The sequence below is a fragment of the Macrotis lagotis genome, chromosome X (genome assembly GCF_037893015.1).
Source record: "Macrotis lagotis isolate mMagLag1 chromosome X, bilby.v1.9.chrom.fasta, whole genome shotgun sequence".
Lineage (NCBI taxonomy): Eukaryota > Metazoa > Chordata > Mammalia > Peramelemorphia > Peramelidae > Macrotis > Macrotis lagotis.
In genome coordinates, this window is record NC_133666.1 from 204015116 (window position 1) to 204032747 (window position 17632).

General features: G+C 35.6%; 1 pseudogene; it reads left to right on the forward strand.

The window, feature by feature from the left end:
- The first annotated feature begins 8623 nt into the window (after positions 1–8623).
- On the forward strand, positions 8624–11389 carry LOC141499890 (ceramide synthase pseudogene; annotated as a pseudogene).
- Positions 11390–17632: the final 6243 nt, after the last annotated feature.

Consider the following 17632-nt stretch of genomic DNA (forward strand, 5'->3'; position numbering starts at 1 on the left):
GTCTACACTCATCAAAAACAAATTACATTTATCTGCTACTATAAGTCTACTTTATACCACTGATCTACCTTTTTATTTCTTAGCCAGTACCAAGTAGTTTTGATAATTACTGCCTTATAATACAGTTTAAGATTTGATATTACTTAACTTCCTTTCTTTACACCCCCCCCATTTCCTTTGATAGTCTTGACTTTTTGTTTTTCCAAATGAATTTTGAAATTATTTTTTAATTCCCTTTCAAAATAATAATTACAACTTGTGAATTTCCCTCCATCTTATTTTTACTCACTATTTTCCTCTTCAATCTCTTTTCACCCTATCCAGGTTACTTTACCTAATTACCCCATCTTGATCTATATACCCTTATAAAAGTCCTTTTCTGAGTTTTCTAACCTCTCTAGAAATTCAGAATACTTCCAAATCTCTTCAGATGTATACATTGTTTCCTCTTCATCCCAAACTTTTTGTTTTTAGGGTTTTGCTAGGCAATGGAGTTAAGTGGCTTGCCCAAGGCCACACAGCTAGGTAATTATTAAGTGTTTGGGGTGGGATTTGAACTCAGGTACTCCTGATTCCAGGGCAGGTGCTTTATCCACTATGCTACCTAGCCGCCCTATCCCAGACTTTTTAGCTCTTCTTTTTCAAATGATGAAACTTAATAGTGAGTTTCACAACATTCCCAACCTTTATTTCAACCTCAACCTCCAACACACTCTAGTACTCAGCTATAGTTACTTCACCATAAGGCAGATGCCTCCCCTGTGTAAGTGAGCATCAGCTATGTATCTCGAGAAAAAGAACTAGGTGTGGTCACTAAAGGATCCAATACAACATTACTATATTTCTTCACTGTTATGTTAGAAGTAATAAACTCACTTTTTTTTTTAGAGTTAGAGAAAATTGTAGATTTCATTCATGAACCTTGCAAGACACGGGTACTTCACCTAAGATGAGGCACAAGGTAGCATTCGAACATCAGTCTTCAGAAACTCCTTCCCCTCCCTCTTGGATTTTCATAGGCTCCCAGAATTTGAGTTAAAAAATAAGAAGGGTAGAGAAGAAGAAGCATTGAGAAATGAAAACAATGGATTTCTTTTAAGTCATAATTACACCCCAAAAAAATCCATGTGTGATATTTATGAGTTTTTCAGTAACCTGAGGCATAGTTCTTTTGGGAAAGCAATGCTGGCTCACTAGACCTGGATGTTCTCCTTTTCTCTCTTGGGCATCAAGTCCCAGGTCCCTTCTCCTTTGTTCTCTGCTTCCACCCCCACAATTAAACAATCTGGCAGAGCCAACTAGCTCCCCTTGCTCTATTGTTATCAAGTCATTAGTTTCAGACAGGGCCTGAAGGGATAGATAGATAGAAAGCAATCTACATGTTTATCATTGAACATTTCTTATGAATTTACCATGTTCTTTAACCTTGGATTACTCCATCCTCTGCTGGAGACAGGATCCACTTCTAGTTTGGGTTACACTGAGCCCTCACTGGTGCATGGCAGTACTTCAAGGCCACCCTAATTAACTCATTTTCCCGACTCTCCACTGGCTCTTCCAAACCTTTTTAAATCCTTCCTCAAATCTCTTAGCTCAGAACTTTGCCTCATATTTTGCAAAAACTTTTGAACCCATTTGCTGAGATTTCTTTTTTTTCTTTTCTTTTCTAGTTTTTTTTTTTTTTTTTTTTTTTTGCAAGGCAGTGGGGTTAAGTGGCTCGCCCAAGGCCACACAGCTAAGTAATTATTAACTGTCTGAGGCCGGATTTGAACTCAGGTCCTCCTGACTCCAAGGCCAGTGCTCTATCCACTGTGCCACCTAACTGCCCCTGAGATCTCTTTTCTATCCTCTTCATCTCACATCACTTCTCCTTTCACCTTCCAAGAAGAGGTGGCCCTTCTCTGTGCCAAAGCAAACTCATCCATCTGTACAAGTTTCATCTCCTCCAACACTGTCCCCTCCAAATCTCTACTCTATTTAAAATTTATTTTTATTAAAGATATTGTTTGAGTTTTACATTTTTCCCCCAATCTTGCTTCCCTCCCCCCTCCCCCCCACAGAAAGCACTCGGTCAGTCTTTACTTTGTTTCCATGTTGTACCTTGTTCCAAATTGGGTGTGATGAGAGAGAAATCATATCCTTAAAGAGAAGAGAAGTCTAAGAGGTAACAAGATCAGACAATAAGCTATCTGTTTTTTTTCTAAATTAAAGGGAATAGTCCTTGCATTTTGTTCATACTCCACAGCTCCTTATCTGGATACAGATGTTACTCTCCTTTGCAGACAGCCCAAAATTGTTCCCAATTGTTGCACTGATGGAATGAGCAAGTCCTTCAAGGTTGAACATCACTCCCATGTTGCTGTTAGGGTGTACAGTGTTTTTCTGGTTCTGCTCATCTCACTCAGCATCAGTTCATGCAAATCCCTCCAGGTTTCCCTGAAATCCCGTCCCTCCTGGTTTCTAATAGAACAATAGTGTTCCATGACATACATATACCACAGTTTGCTAAGCCATTCCCCAATTGAAGGACATTTACTGGATTTCCAATTCTTTGCCACCACAAACAGGGCTGCTATAAATATTTTTGTACAAGTAATATTTTTACCCTTTTTCCTTATCTCTTCAGGGTATAGACCCAGTAGTGGTATTGCTGGGTCAAAAGGTATGCACATTTTTGTTGCCCTTTGGGCATAGTTCCAAATAGCTCTCCAGAAGGGTTGGATGAGTTCACAGCTCCATCAACAGTGTAATAGTGTCCCAGATCTCCCACATCCCTCCCAACAATGATCATTATCCTTCCTGGTCATACTGGCCAATCTGAGAGGTGTGAGGTGGTACCTCAGAGAAGCTTTAATTTGCATTTCTCTAATAATAATTTATAGCATTTTTTCATATGGCTATGGATTGCTTTGATCTCCTTATCTGTAAATAGCCTTTGCATATCCTTTGACCATTTGTCAATTGGGGAATGGCTTTTTGCTTTAAAAATATGACTCAGTTCTCTGTAGATTTTAGAAATGAGTCCTTTGTCAGAATCACTAGTTGTAAAGATTGTTTCCCAATTTACCACATTTCTTTTGATCTTGGTTACATTGGTTTTATCTGTGCAAAAGCTTTTTAATTTAATGTAATCGAAATCATCTAATTGTTTTTTGGTGATATTCTCGAACTCTTCCTTAGTCATAAACTGTTCCCCTTTCCATAGATCTGACAGGTAGACTAGTCCTTGATCTTCTAATTTGCTTATAGTATTGTTTTTTATGTCTACGTCCTGTAACCATTTGGATCTTATCTTGGTGAAGGGTGTGAGGTGTTGGTCTAATCTAAGTTTCTTCCATACTAACTTCCAATTTTCCCAGCAATTTTTATCAAAGAGGGAGTTTTTATCCCAATGGCCAGACTCTTTGGGTTTATCAAACAGGAGCTTACTATAATCATCTCCTGCTTTTACACCTAGTCTATTCCACTGGTCCACCACTCTATTTCTTAGCCAATACCAAACAGTTTTCATGACTGATACTTTATTATATAATTTTAGATTGGGTAGGGCTAAGCCACCTTCTTTTGCACTTTTTTCATTAAGCTCCTGGCAATTCTTGACTTTTTATTTCTCCATATGAATTTACTTACAATTTTTTCTAACTTGTTAAAGTAAATTTTTGGAATTTTGATTGGTAGGGCACTAAACAGATAGTTTAGTTTTGGTAGAATTGTCATTTTTATTATATTAGCTCTACCTATCCATGAGCAGTTGATATTTGCCCAGTTATTTAAATCTAAATTAATTTGTGTGAGAAGTGTTTTATAATTGTTTTCAAAAAGATTCTGAGTCTGTCTTGGCAAACAGACTCCCAAATATTTTATATTGTCTGAGGTTACTTTGAATGGGATTTCTCTTTCTAGCTCTTCCTGCTGTTTTTTGCTAGACATATATAGAAAAGTTGAGGATTTATGAGGGTTTATTGTATAACCTGCAACTTTGCTAAAATTGCTAATTGTTTCCAGTAGTTTTTTAGATGATTTCTTAACTCATTTACTTTTTTAAAAAAAATTATTCATTTAAGGTAATGGGTTTTTTAAGTTACTTGCCCAAGGTCACACAGCTAGGCAATAATTAAGTGTCTGAGGTCAGATTTGAGTTCAGGTCCTCCTGACCCTAGGGTCAGTGCTCTATCCACTGTATCACCTGGCTGCCCCAGCAATATATTATTGTCAAAATAAGTTAGACTAGTTTTTCTTTAAAATAAATCCTTTTGAACTAGAAGAACATTGTACACCTTATCAGCAACATTGAGTGATTATCAATGATGATAAATTTAGTCATCAGAAATACAGTGATCAAACACAATTTCAAAAGACTTGTGATGGAAAATGTCATTAAAAAAGAGAAGGAACTATAGAGTTGAAATATACACCAAAGCATAGTAATTTCACTTTTTAATGTGTTTTTTATTTTCTTTTTCTTGTGCTTTTTTGCTGTTTTGATTCTTCTTTCCATAACATGACTAATAAGGAAATATGTTTCACATGATTGTATAAATATAACCTATATCAGATAGTAATCTTTGGGAGGTGAAAGGGAGAAAAATATGAAATGCAAAATATTACAAAAATGAATATTGAAAACTATCTTTACATGTAATTGGAAAAAATAAAATACTATTAACTGGAACCCCCCTCCAAAAAAAAAAGGAAATGCATTCTTTTCTTCTGCTTCTAGATGAAAGTTATTTTTTTTTCAAGGTCTATAATTTTTGGTAGTTTAATTGGCATAATACTGAAAGGAAATTACTTTATTAAGTACTGTCATTTTTATTATATTGACTTGGCCTGTTAGTAATTAATATTTCTCCAGGTATTTTGATCTGCTTTTATTATGTAAAGAGATTTTGTAATAGTGTTCATATAGTTTCTATGAGTCTTAGCAGGTAGACTTCTGAAGTACTTTATTATTTTAAATGGAATTTCTCTTTCTAGCTCTTCTTACCGGATTCTGCTAGTAATATACAAAAAACTAATGATTTATGTGAATTTATTTTATATCCTACAATACTGTTAAAGTTGTAAATCCTTTCAATTAGCCTTTAATTGACTCTCCAGAGGTCTCTAAATAAACAATATAACCTTCAAAAAAGATAGCTTTGTTTCCTTTAATTTTTTCTTTTTTATTAGTATAGTTAGCATTTCTAAAATTATATTGATTACCAATAGTGATAACAGACATTCATGCTTTTCCCCCAAACTTAATGGAAAGGTCTTTAGGTTATGAACATTACAGGTAATGCTGGCTCTTGGTTATAGATAGATACTACTTATAATATTAAGTAAAGATCTGTTTATTCTTATGCTTCCTAGGTTTGTGACTTTCCCAGGATCACACAGTTAGTAAGTGTCTAAGGCTAGATTTGAACTCAGGTCCTCCTGACTCCAGGGCTAGTACCCTATCTACTGTATTACCTAATTGTCCCTAATGTTTTTAATTAGGAATTACCATATCTTGTGAAAGGTGGTGCAGTGAATAGACTACTGGACCTGTAGTCAGAAAGACATCTTCTTGTGTTAAATCTGACTTCAGATACTTACTGGCTATGTGACCCTCTTCAAGTTACCTAATTCCATTTATCTCAGTTTCCTTATCTGTAAAATGAGCTGGAGAAGCAAATGAGAAATCATTCCAATATCTTTGCCAAGAAATACCAAATGGAGTTGTGAAAAATCAGAAACAATTGAACTGGACAACAACACACTTATCAAAACTATTTTATGCATCTATTGACATAATTATATGATTTTTGCTCTTCTTACTATTAAATTGTTCAATAATATGAGAGTTTTCCAAATTCTGAACCAGAATTCCATTCCTGACATAATTATGTGGTTAAAGTTTTGTAATATGTTGCTGTAGTCTCCTTTCTAATATTTTATTTAAAAATTTTACCTCAAACTTTGTTAGAGATAATGGTCTATAGTATCCTTTTTCTGCTTTTACTCTCACTGGTTTAGCTGCAGATAATATTTGAATCATAGAAAGAATTTGTTGTACTTCTTTTCCTATTTCAATAATATTGAAATTAATTGTTCTTTAAATTTTTTTTTAGGTTTTTGCAAGGCAATGGGTTAAGTGTCTTGCCCAAGGCCACACAGCTAGGTAATTATTAAGTGTCTGAGGCCAGATTTGAACTCAGGTACTCCTGATTCCAGGGCTGGTGCTCTCTCCACTGCACCACCTAGCCACCCTCTTCAAATGTTTGATAGAACTTTCTTATAAATCCATCTACTCATTTTTTTCCCTTTTGGAACTTCATTTATGTCCTTTGTGGGGAGGAGGATTTGAAATTTTGAATTTCTTTTTCCTAGATTGGATTATTTAAGTCTTTTATTTCCTTTTCTTTTAATCTGAATTTTATAGTTAATCTGGGAATTATATAGTTTTTTAAATATTCATGTATTTTATCAAGACTAACCATTCTGTTGGCATATACAGAAATGAAATAGTTTCTAATAGTTTTATTTCTTAATCATTGGTTTTCATTATACCTTTTATATTTTTGATTTTCTTCTCTAAAAAAATTTAGCTAATGAGCTTTCTATTTTTCCCTCGTTCTCATATAATTTGTTAATTCAATGTTTTGTTTTGTTAATTCTAAATGTTGTTAATCTATTTTTCAGAATTTCTTTTTTTGATTAACTAGAGGTTTTTAATTTGTTGATTGTCTAGTTGTTTCACTGATCTTGCTCTTTTACCTTTTATTAATGAAAAGGTTTAGAAATAGAAATATTATCTTCATTATTGCTTTCTCTGAAATTTTGGTATATCGTTACATTAATATGTTTAATTAAATTATTGTTTGTATGATTTGTCCTCTGACCAAGATTATGTTTTTTAGTTTTAATTTGATTTTTTAATCTTTGCTTCAAGGGTCCTTTATTGGATACAATTTTATTGCATTATGGTTTATAAAAATGTTTAATCTTTCTGCTTTTCTTCATTTGTAATAATATTTTTATGCCATAATACATGGTCAATTTCTGCAAAGGTACTATGCATAGCTGAGATATAGTTATACTCTTCTATTTCATTCAGTTATCTTCAGAGGTAGAGATTTTCTATAATTCTATTTGTCCATTCCTTCTGTTAGATTTTATCTAGATATGAGAGAAGGTATACATTATTATGGTTTTGCTGGCCGTTTCTATGTAAACATACTTCAATTTTTCCTTTGAGAAATTAGATGCTATACTATTTAATGCCTACATGTTTAGTATTGATATTAATAGTCTATGATACCTTTTTAGGAAAATATAGTTTTTTTCTCTTTAAGTCTATTTTTGTTGTGCTTTGTCTGAGATGATGATTGCTATCTCTTTTTTAACTTCAGTGGAAATATAGATTCTGCTCCAGGGTCTTGTTTTAATTTTATATATATCTTTCTGTTTCAATTATATTGCTTGTAAACAAATATTATTGGGCTCTGGTTTTGAATTCATTTTTCTGTCCTCTTCTATTTTAAGGGTGAATTATTCCATTCATATTCACAGATATGATCAGTGATTGTCTATTTCTCTCTATTCTATTGTCTTTTAAACTTTCCTTCTCTGTGTTCCCCATCTTTTTAAAATGAGAATGTGTTTTGTTTAGGTTAAATCCCTCCCTTTGATTCATCTCTCTTTTAATTATTTAGTGCTTCTTTATTTTTTTTTAATTCATCAAGAAACCAAAACTTTTGAAATAACTAGAATAGCTTTTCTCTTCTATGGATTTCTGTTACTGACTTATAGATCTTACCTTTGCCCTGAATATGTAAAATAATTTTCCATATTCTTTCTCTCTCTTCCCCTTCAAGATCATTAAGATGTAGCAGAACTATACCCATAACCATTCAATTAAAGTTCACTTATGACCCATGATGATGATAGAGTGCTGAGGAGATACATATATCATCTCCCCATGTTTGTCCTTATTTGAAATCTTTGATTGGTCTACCATCTTAACTTTCTCATGCTTCTCTCAACTCCTATGTTTATATTTCAAAGTTTCTAATCAGATCTTTTTATCAGTAATTATTGGAAATCCATTGTTCCATTAAGCTTACTTTTTTTCTGAATAAATTATCTTTGGCTATTTATGTATAACCCTTGCATTCTGGAATATTGTATTTCAATTTTTCCTCTTCTTGGACTGACTGGTAGCTATTAAATCCTGTGTGATACTGACTGTGGTTCTTTAAAACTTTAATTTTGTCTTTTTGGCTACTAGTAGTCTTTTTTTTTTTGCCCTGAAAGCTGTGTATTTTTACTATGATATTCCTCTGGATTTGATAGAGATATTTTCATTTTGGAAGTTCTCTTAGAAAGAATCTATAAGTTACCTCCTGTTTTTACTACTTTAAAACCCTCTGCTTTAAGGAGATCTGAGAAATTTTCTTTTATGATTTCTTGAAATATGATGATTCAGTTCTTTTTACAGTCATGGACTTAAGTCCTCTGATTTTTAAATTAACTCTCTTAAAGGTCAGTTGTTTCTGTATAACATATTTTCTACTTTTTTGTCTTTTAACTTTGTTTTAACATTTTTTATTCTCTCATGGATTTATAAGTTTCTTGAATTTCAACTTTCATGTACTTTTTTCCTTGTGTAAGGTTTTATATAACCTTGTTCCAAGCTATTAATTCTCTTTCAAAAATCTTTTTTAGCATTTGTTTTTTTCCTCTAGACTCTTATTGGGTTTTGAAAAATCATTTTAGATAATTTTTTTTAACTCTTGTGCCATCTGTCCCAGGAATTTTGGTTGGACTTGTGAACAAGCTATGCTTTCCTTTGAGATTTTTCTTATAGATGTTTTATCAGTCAGTCAATATTTATATTTATTAAATGCCTACTATGAGTAAAGCACTGTTCTAAGTCCTGGGTATATGCAGAAAAATAAAAGACAGTCCCTGCTCTCAAGGAACTCACAGTCTAATGTGGGAGAGAGTATGCAATCAACTATATATACATACCTCATTGCACACAGTTACATGTAACAAGATATATAAAGTATATATTGGATATTATCAAAGGGGAAATCACTGGAATTAGTGGGGGGGGGGGAGGTCTAGAAAAGCTTCTCAAAGAAGATAAGATCTTATCTGGGAAATGAAGAAAGCCAGGAAAGCAAGGAGATGGGTAATGAGTAGGGAGAGCTTTTCAGACATTTGAGATAGACAATGAAAATGTTTGGAGTGGGGCAATAGAGCGTCTTATGCAAGGGAAAAAAAAAGTAGGGAGATCTCAGTGGACCACAGAGTTTATGTATGTGTGTGGGTACAACCAAGGAACAAAATCCTCTTAATGACCAAGGATAATGCATTTCTAAGAATGAGGCATAGCAAGAAAAAAAAAGCGGCTGGGGGCAAGATCTACAAGTCAATAACAGAAAACTTATTAATGAAGAAACTTGGAATAGGTACATCAAAATTTTGGTTCCTTGATGAATTAAAAAAGTACTAAATAATTAAAAGACACATACATTTATTTTAGGTGTTTGCAAGGCAAATGGGGTTAAGTGGCTTGCCCAAGGCCACACAGCTAGGTATAATTATTAAGTATCTGAGACTGGATTTGAACCCAAGTACTCCTGACTGCAAGGTCAGTGCTTTATCAACTATACCACCTAGCTGCCCCTAAAAGACACATAAATAAAAGAAAAAAAGTCAAAAATATAAAGCAAAGATAAATAATTAAGAATGAGGGAGAATAATCCTAAGAAAAAATTGCTGGGTCCCTTTCCCATCTGCGCCCTCACCCTTTCTCTGTCCCCTATATCCCATTCTCTCCTCTCATAGTATCACCCCTTCCTTCTCTATCTTCATCTCTTTCCATCCTTCTATTTTTCCTTCTCCTCCCTCTCTTTATTTCTCCTTATTTCCTCTCAGGTCCCTATCCATTTCTCCCTTCTTTTATTTTTTCCCCCATTTTCATTTTATTCTTTTTTTTCTCTTGTCCCTCCTGTTACTATTTCCTCTCTCCCCATCCTATCCTCTTTGTGTCCTTCCTGTCTATATTCTTTGTTTTCTTAATTCTTCTCTCCCTTCATCTCTACTTCTGTCCCTTAACCAAACCCCCTTTCTCTATCTCCTTCAGCATCTCTTAACTCCTCGCCGGCCTTAGCTTCCCCAGTCCTTATTGCTCTACTCATTCTTCCCTGCCCCAAATCCCTGAGCCATGATGCTGTCCCCGATGGTGGCTGGGGGGGTTGTGTTCCCGGGACTCTTCCTCCTTTCCAAGAACACACTCCAGAGGCTGCCCCAGCTGCGCTGGGAGGAGGCCGACGCCATCATTGTCTCAGCCAGGCTAGTGTCCTCAGTCCAAGCTATCATGGCCTCCACAGCTGGCTACATTGTCTCCACCTCCTGCAAACATATCATTGATGACAAGCATTGGCTATCCTCAGCTTACACTCAGTTTGCAGTGCCCTACTTCATCTATGACATCTACGCCATGTTCCTGTGTCACTGGCACAAGCACCAGGTCAAATGTCATGGAAAGGATGAGGGAGGGGCTGGCCCCCCCAGGAGGCACTTGGGCTGTGACCTGAGGCTACCTGCACAAGGCATTCCTCAAGGTGCTGCACCATGCAGTCATGGTGCTGGTCTGTTTTCCACTATCAGTGGTGTGGCGCCAAGGCAAGGAGGACTTCTTTCTGGGCTGCATGTTGATGGCGGACGTCAGCACACCTTTTGTCTTCCTAGGCCAGATCCTCATCCAGTACAAGCAGCAACACACCCTGCTGCACAAAGTGAATGGTACCTTGATGCTGCTGAGCTTCCTGTGCTGTCAAGTGCTGCTGTTCCCCTACCTGTACTGGGCCTACCGGCAGCATGCAGGCCTGCCCTTGCTCTCTGTACCCCTCAATATACCAGCCCATGTCAATCTGGGGGCCACCCTGCTGCTTGCTCCACAGCTCTACTGGTTTTTCCTCATCTGCTGGGGAGCATGTCGCCTCTTTAGGCCTCGGGGACCCACCCCTCCAGTCCCCCGTCAGCCCCCGGGACTTCATGATGGGCCCCGGGACTGAGGAGAGGGAGAGGGTTGGGGCACCCATTCCCCCAGGAATTGGGCTCTGGGACTGATGCATAGGGATGGGAACTAGGGGCCTCTCCAGTGGTCCTAGGCCTGGAGGATAGGGATGGAGAAGTTGGGGGGAAAGCTTCTCCCTATATGATGGTAAAAGGGATGGAACAGGGACCAGGCTTGTAAGAAACAGCTACCTCTCTTGTCCTCAGGGTGCCTGGGACTGAGGGACAGAGGGTTTGGGACAACGATCTCCTTTGTATAGGAACTAAGAAAGTAAGAAAGTGGAAATTAGGAGGCACCCTCCTGCATATATAACCCCAGGGATACCCTTTTGTCCCAAACTGTAATCTGCAGGGGGCCTAAAGGAGGAAAATTGAAAAGGAAGGTGCCCTATTCCACAGCAATTTAGGATGGGATGGATTGGGGGGAGACTAACAGGTATTATAGAGGATCAAGGAGTAAACAATCTAAAGAAGGGCCCTCTCCTTTTTGCCAAGGACATGGCTATTTCCCTTCCCCATATGCTGTAGTCTAGGGGAAGGCAGCTCCTAACCTCATGCATTCCCTCTGGGTGGGAGAGGTACCTCTAACTTCTTTGTGTCTCACCAGGGTATAGGTTGGCTACCCCTTAGAGCTAGCTAGCTCCTCTCCTACACAGGCAGCCCAGCATCTTTCCAGGCCCTTAGGATTTTTATTTATTTCCCCAGGTTTGTATTAGTTTCTTATGGGGAGGCAGACACTGACAGGCCACACACCACCACCTGGCCCAGCCTCTTCATTGCTGAGTGCCCCACTTGGGGGAAACTGGGGGAGGGGCTCTTGCGCTTGTTCCTTCAGGCTATATAATTTGGCCTCCTTGCCCTCTCCCACCTGTCCCTGGTGCTACACACCTCTTGAAGCTTCCTCCAGATCCAGGAGCAGGGGTACCTTGGGAGGCGCTATATAAAGACCGCTAACAAAGATGAGATCAGTGTGAATGCCAAAAAAAAAAAAATTGCTGAAAATGAAAATTTAAATACTAGAACAAAAAAAAATTAAAAGGGAGAAGAAGGGGATTCTATATAAATTGAAAGAAAAAAGGGGGAGTGGGGAATATAAATAACAAGACATTCATATTTAAGTTTGGTCATTTTCAATTGCAGCTGACTCTTCATTACCCCAAGTGGGGTTTTCTTGGCAAAGATTCTGGAGTGGTTTGTCAATTCCTTCTCCATCTCATATTTCAGATGAGGAAATTGAGGCAAAAAGTATTAAGTGTCTTGCCCAAGGTAAGTGTATGAGGCTGGATTTCAACTCAGGAAGAGGGGTCTTCTTGACTTTAGGCCCAGCACTCTATCCACTGTGCCTCCTAGCTGCTAAAACTCCATTAAAAACAAGAAAGAAATAGGAATTAATAAGAAAAACTAGGGAAATAGGCAAATGCTGGGATTTGGGAGGGGGAAGTAGGACAAGAGGTGAAGGGTGAGAAAAAGAGACCTGGTAAAAATAAATACCTGAACATAGCACCGAGTTGCTGAGGAAAATGGATTATGAAGTAGATAGAGAACTGGATTTAGAGCCAGGAAAACTTGAGTTCAAATACAACCTCAGACATGAGCTGTGTAACTCTAGAAAAGTTACTTAATTTCTCACAGTCTGAGTTTTCTCATCTTGTAAAATAGGGATAATAATAACACCTACTTTCTGGTATTGTGAGGATCAAATGAGATTTTTATAAAGTATCTACCAGTCCCTGTCACAATAAGTTTAATAAGTGCTTGCTTCTTTTTAGTTTTCCTCTATGCTTTGTTTGTAGAGAAAAATGGAAAACATTAATTAAAAAAATATTAGAAACAAATGGAGTATAATATGAACCTGAAACATAACTTTTAATATAATGAATGAAATAATCCAATAAAACCAAAAAGAGAGATAGGCACAATAAGAAAAATTTAAAATATATTGCTCATAAAAATACACCCTAAAAAGCATACACAGAATAAAAATGAAGGGCAAGAAAAAATATTTGCTTAAAAAGGAATTGCAATCATGATATCAGAAAAAGTTAAAATAAAATTCAAAACATAAAAAGGAATAGGGAAACTACCTTCTGTTGAAAGAAACCATAGACACAAACTAATATTAATACTTAACTTATAGGTTGTAAATCCAATATAATCACAAATGCCATACTTACAAACATGCAAATACAGTGTTTAAGGTCCAGTTGAGGTTACATAATATAAATTTGGAGAGGAACCACTTAGAACAGTTGCATGAATTTCTACATTTTCATTCAACAGTACAGATATAGGAGCAAAAGTGGCAAAAGGTAGACTAAGCTTTGGCAGGGTGTAATCATTGATATGATAAAGATGCTAAGAATTCAAGAGAGGAAGGCAGTGTAAAGTTCAGTTAGTTCACTAAGGGGTCAAGATAGGGAAAAGAAGAGGGAATAGCAGGTAGTCTGGTAAAGAATTGTGGGGTTGTCTATATTTTTTGGGGGAGGGGGTATCATGTTTACTCTTAAACAAGAATATTTTAATAATGTATAAAAACATCATTTTAAAAAAATAAAATAAATATAAATAAAAAAGAATTGTGGGGTCTAGGGATTTAGAGGTCATAATGCAGAATAAAGAATAAGATTTGTAAGGGAAGGTAGAGAAGGTGAAAAGTCAATAAATTATGATCAGATAAGGGGATTTCAGAGTTGATACATTTATGAGTGATGGCAAGATCAGAGGTATGATTATCTTTGTATGAGACTGTAGTAGGGTAGAAAAGAATATGTATGTTCCCACTTCTGGCTGACAGTAGTTATGAAACTCTGGGAAAGTCATTTAATCTCTTAGTTCTCAAGGCAATTGCAGAGAAGGTACTGACCTGCAATGGCTGAGGGAGTTTCCTCATATAGGATTTCCCTATTGGTATATATCAATGAAAATACAGATCTTGTTCCTATCCTAAGAAAAAAATTTATGGAACAAACATTTAACTTAGGAAATAAAAGAGCCCAAAGTAATTCTTATAAGGTAATGAAAGACTATCTGGCAGCTTATGAACATAGTATGCAAACAAGATGCAAACTAACTTCACTGTCAGTATCCAACAATGAATAAGTAGTAGTGAGTCAGATTGCTTTGAAAGTAGTATGAAAAAATGCTTTTAAATGCCGTAAAAAATTAGATAGGCTTAACATATCTTGATTAACTGTTTCAATTTTCCATCTATTATTATCTGATCTTATCTCCTGTTTTTTGTAACTCTCAATTATTATTATTATTATCTGAGGCATATTGGACCGGGGTGCTTAGAATTTTAATTGCCTTGTTTGACTAAGAGATTACTACTTGGGTTATATAGAAAAAAGTCAAAGTGGAACAGGTTTTTTTTTTTTTAAATATATAAGGTCTCACTCATTCTAGGTTTCTTCTCTCAACTCCCAAATCACATGGATAAATGGGATTCCCAGAGTGAAGTTAACTACTCTTCTCTTCAGGGTTCTAAGGGTAACCAGAAAGGTTGCAGTTTCTAATATAATGGCTCATAAGTACCCATCTGGTACACTACCTCCCCCTTCTTATTTGAATATCAATTAGCAAGTTCATAACAATTAACTTTTTACAAAGGGATTTTAACTGAGATGGAATAGTAAAGAAAGAAGTCATAAAATAACACACCCAAATTTGAGGATGCATTTTCCCTTTATATATTCACACTTGTGCATTTACACATATACGTGTATATACAGAATTGCCCTACTCTCCTCAGGGGACTCTGTTTGTATAGCCTGCATTTCACATAAAATTTAGTTTCATAAGTAGAGAATGGGGGACTGGTAGTAAGACAGCAGTTTGAAAAAGATCTGGAGTTTTAAAGACTACAAGCTCAATATGGATTAGTACCTTCACAGTTTGGGCAGTCATAAACCCAGTACAATTTGGGACTGCATTGAATATAGGTTCCAGGAATGACGTGATCTATTCTATTGGGTTCATTTCTTGGAAGAACAGGGAGCATCTAGAGGAGGGCAGTCAAGATTGTCAGGTACCTTGAATTCATGTCATATGGGATATTTAGTTTTGAAAAGTAAAAACTGGGAAATTAATAACTGCCTATGAATATTTTAAAGGTTTTCCTGTAGGAGAGGAATTAGACCTTATTCTGTTTGGCATCAAGGGAATTATTGGGAGAAAAGGGTGGGAATTAAAAAGATACAAATCTAGGCTTGATGTCAGGAAAAAAATCATAAAAATCTTGAATTGTCCAAAAGTGCAACATTCTGCCTCTGGAGGTTCTTCTCTTTGGCAGTGTGAATTCATTTTGGAGAGAGGTTGAACTAAAAAGGCTAAGAATTTTATTATAACTCCAAAATTTTGCATTTTCCTAAATATTATCCTGACCTTCTAATCAATTTTGGGCTCATCTGTACCTCCCACAGGTGTACATAACATTGAACTCAATAGTTTGCTCATCTAAATTTTGGCAATATGCAATTATCATCCTTATGACTGAATCATACCGAATGGCCAAGGTTCCAATTTAAAAGGCCCTCTAATATTGTACAGTTTGCTACAATCCTCATCTATACATAGCAAAAGATAAATTGCTTTAGCAAGGTGCCTGACACATACTAAGATACTTTAATAAATGATGGTTGATTTGACTAGACAGAAGATCTCTGTATGTACAATTTTTTTCTTTTTTTGGACTTTGCCCCCCCCAAATAGACTACATTAATAGTTGCCTTTGCTGAACATATATCCCTCCTTTTTTTGGTGCCTTTCGAAGTTGTCTCATTAGTCACAGCTGTTGAGGGATATTGTATGAGTGAGAGGAGTGTCTGAAAGCCTTCATTTTGCTGTTCCCAATCAAATATTTTGATAAAAATCAAAGTAGTGGCTTCTTATATTTGCTACACTTCTCAATCATGTGATTACTGAAGGAAATCATGTTGAAAATCTGCTTCTCATAGTTTCATCAAGGATACCACACTACAAAAGTACTGAGACCTGGTGAATGAAAATGTTGATTTGAATAGAATGTTATTGAAATACTGTAAGATCTGCTTTGTGCTTCTCTTTTGAGTTTTACTTATTAAAGTTTTGGGGGGTGATGTTATCTGGATCTCAAATCAAATTATCTCTTATTTTCCCCCTCAACTGTTTTTTAGTTATTTTTTGTGTTTGTGTGTGTGTGTGTGTGTGATTAGTCTGTTGATGTTATGAATAAATTGGTAAGACATTTACTACGTGCAAAGCTCATTACTAAGCACTGAGGATAAAAATATTTTGCAATATTTTCTCTTCTCTAACACATACTATGTAACTCTGGGCAAGTAACAAAACAATAAGCCAGGCAACTCAGATTGTAAATTGCAAGGCAGGTATCATGAAACCCTTTGACTATTTGAAGAAACCTATGGATTTCTCCTCAAAGCAATGTTTTTAAATACAAAACCAAAATCCATAGGATTATTTAAAAATCTTAAATATATTAGTTATGAAAAAGTTCATTGACCTCAGATTAAGAATACTTGGAATAGAGAATTTCATTACATAGGAGTTCTATTTTACCAGAGAAGTCACAGATACAGTTGAGATATTCTTATCTCAAAAGATTTTCAAGTGTATTCATACCCTAAGCCACTGCTGTTACCTACCATGCCTCTACTTGGCAAGGATAGTTGATATTTCACTAAGGAAAGAAATATATTATTTGAGGTTCTTCATAATTTTTCTTACTCAGGAAATATCTCCACTGAGTGTTACTATATAAAACTGTCAACTAGACATTGTAAGAAAGAATGAGGGGAAAATATTTTTTGCTTGCACTTAGTTGAACAGTTATAAGATAATAGATAAACTGCATCTAGAGAAAAGATATCCCATTCCAGTCTCAAAATATTTTAGCAAAGAGGTCTATGGGTTGTTAATTTGTCTAAATTTATTATCAGATAAGTTTATAAATGCAACAAAACCTATTTACTTTAGAAAATTTATTCCCTAAGGGATAGGAAGTGTTACTTACTGTGAAAGTAAATACAGAGGTATTTGGTTATTCTAGTGCCTCTGGGAAACTCCTCTAATCTATTTTTAAGTTAACACAAACAAAACAAAATAAAAACAGAACCCCCCCCAAAAAAAAAAAAACTGTTTATTTCATAATTTATTCTCCAGTTTAAGCTTTTTTACAAAATTGTTAAAGGGATATTTGATTTTGTTTTTCTTGCTGATCATATCAATTCAGCTGTTATACAATGAAATAGGTGAGTTAAACATTTAAAATTTTTCTCCTTGCAAAAACCAAATGAAATGAAACTATTTCTTTTATTTGATGCTGTACTGAAATTATATTTTCCTTATGGGTTTAAGGCTCATACTAGGAAAAAAAATTATCCATGCTCTACTTGATATATGGACAGAAATGCAAAAATATTGGTTTTTTGTCCAACATCTCCTTTAGTGAAATTATAACAGATATATCTTGCTAGCTACTAGATGAGTTGCCAAACAAGGATATCTAAACATTAGGTAAATCCAAGACAACAAGCAAAAAGAAAGGAGAGAGAGAGAGAGAGAGAGAGAGAGAGAG